Below are 6,100 nucleotides of genomic sequence, written 5' to 3' on the forward strand. Positions count from 1 at the left end.
AGAAGGACTCGTATGTGGATTCCATCCAGCTGGGTTACTTCTGGCAAGTAAACTTTATAAGCCTGTTTTTTCAACTAAAAATTGGAGTGTTCTGACCTCCTAGGGTAAATGTAAGAAAGAAATTATTCTTTGACCCATAACACACAGAAGGTGCTTAATAAATAATAAAGATCTTTTTTACAGTGAAATGCTATAATTTATGACTTTCCTTTTGTGCCTGTAAAAAAACCTTTTTTTTAAGTTGTGTTTCCTAGCCAGCTTGTTGGTGACCTTACCCCCTCCATTATACCTTAGCACTGTGGGGAGCTTGCTTGATTTCAAATGAGAAACTGAAAGACAATTTAAATAAAAACTTGGCGGGGGGGCGGAGAAAAACTGAAAGAGATGAAAGAGAGAGGATGTGGACCCTTGGTTTATAAGTCCTTTTCAGTTTGCAGTTAACTTGCATTAGCCATAACATTAGATAATCAAAGGGATATTTACTTCAGGAACAATTGTAACTATTCCTTTCAAGCAATATTTATTTATACACGAGCACCCACTAGGCTTTGTGTGTAAAGTATTAAATCAGTAATTGGTAAATTAGTCAATAATGAGGAAATAAGGAGAAAAGGCTTTTGAGTCACCAAAATAGATGTTGCAAATCTGGAACAGCAAAGTTCATGGACTTTGTTCACACCTAGGCCTTCAGAACCTCACTCGGAGTCTGTTGACTCATTTGTATCCCCATCTCACTAGTGAGTACACTGGAAAGGAGAGAGGCATTGAAACAGGCAAATTAACCACAGCTAAAGGGTTTTCTAAGAGCCTGACAAAAAAGGAGGAAACAGAAAAATGGAAGCAGGAACTCAACAAGAAGAGTATATAGTCTGAATTTATTTGGTATTGGCCAAATTTCTTATATATCATATCATCCCTGGTTGCCATTTTATTATACTACCATAATAATCGGTGTTCATAATTGCATTCCTGATACATCAAGAAATTGAATTGTGTTATTTCTGTTTTTAAAAAAGAATATATACTTTCTTATAAAGATTTCTACTCAAAATAGATCAAAATGTTAAATTTTGGAGTTTAAATAGAGGTAATAAAATTGAATTTTCTGGAACACCATCTTTGGGGTGATCTGTGGTGGACGTTTTGAGGGCAGCTGTCCTGCGGCTTGCGCGCCCCGGAATGCCTCCTGTGGAAGCCTGAGCCGGCTGTGTAGCTTTCTCCCTTTGTCTCATAACCATGTCCACCAATGAGAATGCTAATTCACCAGCTGCTCGCCTTAACAGATTCAAGAACAAGGGGAAAGACAGTACAGAAATGAGGCAGCGCCGAATAGAAGTTAATGTGGAGCTAAGCAAAGCTAAGAAGGATGACCAGATGCTGAAAAGGAGAAACGTAAGCTCGTTTCCTGATGATGCTACCTCTCCACTACAGGAAAACCGCAACAACCAGGGCACTGTAAATTGGTCTGTTGATGACATTGTCAAAGGCATAAATAGCAACAATTTGGAAAGCCAGCTCCAGGCTACTCAAGCTGCTAGGAAACTGCTTTCTAGGGAAAAACAGCCCCCCATAGACAAGATAATCCGGGCTGGTTTGATTCCAAAATTTGTGTCCTTCTTGGGCAGAACTGATTGTAGTCCCATTCAGTTTGAATCTGCTTGGACTCTCACTAACATTGCTTCTGGAATGTCAGAACAGACCAAGGCTGTGGTAGATGGAGGTGCTATCCCAGCATTCATTTCTCTGTTGGCATCTTCCCATCCCCACATCAGTGAACAAGCTGTATGGGCTCTAGGAAACATTGCAGGTGATGGTTCAGTTTTTCGAGACTTGGTTATCAAGTATGGTGCAGTTGACCCACTGTTGGCTCTCCTTGCAGTTCCTGATACGTCATCTTTAGCATGTGGTTACTTACGTAACCTTACTTGGACACTTTCAAACCTTTGTTGCAACAAGAATCCTGCACCCCCATTAGATGCTGTTGAGCAGATTCTTCCTACCTTAGTTCATCTCCTGCATCATGATGATCCAGAAGTATTGGCAGATACCTGCTGGGCCATTTCCTACCTTACTGATGGTCCAAATGAACGGACTGAAATGGTTGTGAAAACAGGAGTTGTGCCCCAGCTTGTGAAGCTTTTAGGAGCTACTGAATTGCTCATTGTGACTCCTGCACTGAGAGCCATAGGAAATATCGTTACTGGGACAGATGAACAGACTCAGGTTGTAATAGATGCAGGAGCACTTGCTGTTTTTCCCAGCCTCCTAACGAACCCCAAAACTAATATTCAGAAGGAAGCTACGTGGACAATGTCAAACATTACAGCTGGTCGCCAGGACCAGATACAGCAAGTTGTGAATCATGGATTAGTCCCATTCCTCGTTGGTGTTCTCTCTAAGGCAGACTTTAAGACACAAAAGGAAGCTGTCTGGGCTGTGACCAACTATACAAGTGGTGGGACAGTTGAATAGATTGTATACCTTGTTCATTGTGGCATAATAGAACCATTGATGAACCTCTTAACTGCAAAAGACACCAAAATTATTCTGGTTATTCTGGATGCCATTTCAAACATCTTTCAGGCTGCTGAGAAACTAGGTGAAACTGAGAAACTTAGTATAATGATTGAAGAATGTGGAGGTTTGGACAAAACTGAAGCTCTACAAAACCATGAAAATGAGTCTGTGTACAAAGCTTCATTAAACTTGATTGAGAAGTATTTCTCTGTAGAGGAAGAGGAAGATCAGAATGTTGTGCCAGAAACTACCTCTGAAGGCTATACGTTCCAAGTTCAGGATGGCACTCCCGGAACTTTTAACTTTTAGATTGTACAGATGAGGCAGAAAGTTGTTTGTTGTGTACTCTGTTTGGTAGAAGTTTGTCTTACTGTTTCTCTACTAAGAACTCTTTTTAAATGTGTTTTGTTATTGTAGCACTTTTTTTTTTAAGTTGATGGTTTTTTTTTTTAAACTTTTTATTTATTTATTCATGAGAGACAGAGAGAGAGAGAGAGGCAGAGGGAGAAGCAGGCTCCCAAGGAGCAGGGAGCCTGATGCGGGACTCGATCCCAGGACCCTGGGATCATGACCTGAGCCGAAGGCAGACGCTTAACCATCTGAGCCACCCAGGCGCCCTATTGTAGCACTTTTTACAACAAAACTCTACTTGACCAGTTCCAACTGTACAACCTGTATGAAGCTCCTCCTCAGTGGGTTTCTTATTTCTATGTAGAATCTCCTCTCTTGCAGTGTCCTGTAAATAAAGATTAAATTCCACTCTTTTCTTTAAAAAAATTTTTTGAATTTTCTGGAAAACTACTTTTGTAGAACTGAATTTCCTACGATACCATAAAAACGAAGCATCACCTTGTTAAATCTAAACAAATTTTCAGCCTTTTCCATTTCCTGAAAATTCGTACTGTGTGGTACACAGTAATAACAGAAACATATATATAATGGTTACTATCTGCCAGTAACTAATATATACTATGTTCATGTATATGTTTGACTAATCCCCGTAACAGCTCCATAAAGTAGTTTTCTCAAGTTTATAGTTGAGGAAACTGAAACATACTGAGGTTAATAACTTTCCAATATCGTACTGCTAATATGTAAAAGAACCAATATTTGAACCTAGATAGTCTGGTTCTAGAGTGATGCATTTAACCACTGCATTATACTCTGCAGGACTCACTATTAGGTCCTCTTGGATGAAACACATTTTTTTTAAGAGAGAGAAAGAATGCAGGGGGAGGGGGGCAAAGAGAGAGGAAGAGAGAGAATCTTAAGCAGGTCCCATGCTGATGCACAGCTTGATCTCATGACCCTGAGATCATGACCTGTGCTGAAATCAAGTTTGATACTTAACCGACTGAGCCACCCAGGCGCCCTGAAACACATTTTTTGTTGCATTAATGGGCTTATAAAAAGTAAGAAAATTCTCTAAGAACATACATACAAACTCTTATGTAACTGCATAGAATGAAAATTTATCATTTTATTTTTCAAATTTTTATTTAAATTCTAGTTAACGTATAGTGTAATATTGATTTCAGGAGTAGAATTTAGTGATTCATCACTTACATGTAACACCCAGTGCTCATCATAACAAATGCCTTCCTTAATACCCATCACCCATTTAGCCCACCCCCCACCCACCTCCCTCCATCAACCTTCAGTTTATTTTCTATGCTTAAGAGTCTTATAGTTGAGGAATTTCCCTTTTCTTCCTCTTCCCATATGTTCATCTCTTTTGTTTCATAAATTCCACTCAGATATGAGTATTTTAAAGAATAATAAACTCAGGAGTCATTATTATTATTATTAGAGTGATGGGTCATGGGAAAGGGTGGAGGGCTCCTTCCAGGGTTGTGTAAAATCCTTTTAAGGGTGGTTTCCCCTTAGGGCCTTGAGTGGGGCGGGGGGGGGGGGGTCCCTGCCTACCTGCCTGCCTTCCAACTATCCATCATTCCCCCCTCTGAAAAGATAATCCTAACTGCTGTTAGGGAAGAAGGGCGACGACTGATCAGAACTACTTCCTGCTGGTCAGGGGCATTGGATGGGGCAGCAGTCAGGGTTCCTCTCATCTCAATCTATCAAGGGGTCCCCTGTAGATGTCTGGTTTGACTTCTATGTGAGGCTCCATCTGAACCACCATTTGGAGTTTGATGATCTTTACTCTGGAAGATATGAAGCGGGTTAGGGCATTTAGAAGGCAAGGCCCAAAGCACGATGATGCAAGACCGAGTAGAGCCAGGAGTCCTTCGAGAGATAGAGGAGGTTTTAGTGAACTCCCCACATACTGTGAGGAGAGGGCGGGCGAAAGGGATGCAATAAGGATTATGATTTTGACGGGATATAGGGAAAGTAACATTTAAGAAGACTTACCTGTATCTTGTCACTTCAAGACTAGTTTGAGGTCCTCTCTGGGTTCACAGAGGGATTTTAGTTCCTTGTTGTTAGGCACCATTGGGGACCAGGGTTTGATTCTGGAATGGTGGACACAGGCTTCAAATTTAGGCACTTTGATTGCTGTTGGAGTGGCTAAAATCACTGTATGCAGGCCTTCCCAGACAGACTCTAACAAGCACTTGGTAAATATCCCACTTGCTGTTGTGCTGGCCCCCGGGACTGGGGTAGGACACCCAAGGCCATTCTCTTTAAAGCTGAGGCCCTGAGGAAGGTCCTCTTGAGATTTTTAAAAGCTTTTTCTGACTCTGGATCCCACATTAATAGATGGGTACCAGCTGTCTGGGTGTCCTTGATAAACCAATAGAGGGGGTGTGTTATTTCTCCATATCCTGGTATCCACATTGCAACAGTGACAGTGTCCTGTTAAGCCCAAACAACCTTTCTGACAAGGGAAAGTTGTGGGGTCCTTAAGGAGTAGAGGAATGGGCACTGCTGTTAAGGCCCAACCCACTTTGGCCTGAGTTGCCCAGACCCGGGAATTAATATCAGTCTCTATTAAGGGGAGACAATTGCTAGTCTGCCCAGGGGCTATCAATATGAGAGTATGTCTACCTAAGAGAGGTGTGGGGCTCTCTCAGGCATTAAGAAAGAGTGAGAGAAAGTTAGATCTCCCCAGGTGTATCCCAGAAGGCAAGAAAAAATTTGACTATTGGATCCCCCCAGTGACGCCCTTACTGACAACACTGTGGTTGGACAGTAGGCCTGGGGTAGAGAGTAGAACAGAAAAGGTGGCTCCAGTATCAGAAAGGAAATTGACTGGTTTTCCTCCTATTTCCGAAATTACCTGAGCCCCTGGGTTCCCTATGGTGAGCTGTTTTGGAGGAGCCACCACACAAGACCCTGGGCCCCATCAGTCCCGATCAGGGGCTCTGGCCACCTGAGCCCTCCCAGATGGAGGTCCCCAAGGGCATTCAGATTTCCAGTGTCCTCCTCCACAAGCAGGACAAGGGTTACTGGGCCTTGGTTTTTGCAAAAGGGGGCATTCGTACTTCCAGTGTCCTGGGTGGCCACAGAGGCCAGAGCCTTGGGAGGCTGAGCTGGCAACAGCATGCAAGACTGCAGCTAAAGCCTCAGACTTCCTCTTTAGCTTCTGTTCCTCACTCTCCTCTTGGTCCCAATTGTAAATGAC

At 42.4% G+C, this 6,100-nt stretch overlaps 1 pseudogene; it reads left to right on the forward strand.

Annotated features, from left to right (window-relative positions):
* Positions 1 to 1,161: 1,161 nt before the first annotated feature.
* On the forward strand, positions 1,162 to 2,826 carry LOC114206472 (importin subunit alpha-1 pseudogene; annotated as a pseudogene).
* Positions 2,827 to 6,100: the final 3,274 nt, after the last annotated feature.

Source organism: Eumetopias jubatus, unplaced genomic scaffold, assembly GCF_037043125.1.
Source record: "Eumetopias jubatus isolate StellerSeaLion01/CBP00866 unplaced genomic scaffold, mEumJub1_p1.0 scaffold_7, whole genome shotgun sequence".
Lineage (NCBI taxonomy): Eukaryota > Metazoa > Chordata > Mammalia > Carnivora > Otariidae > Eumetopias > Eumetopias jubatus.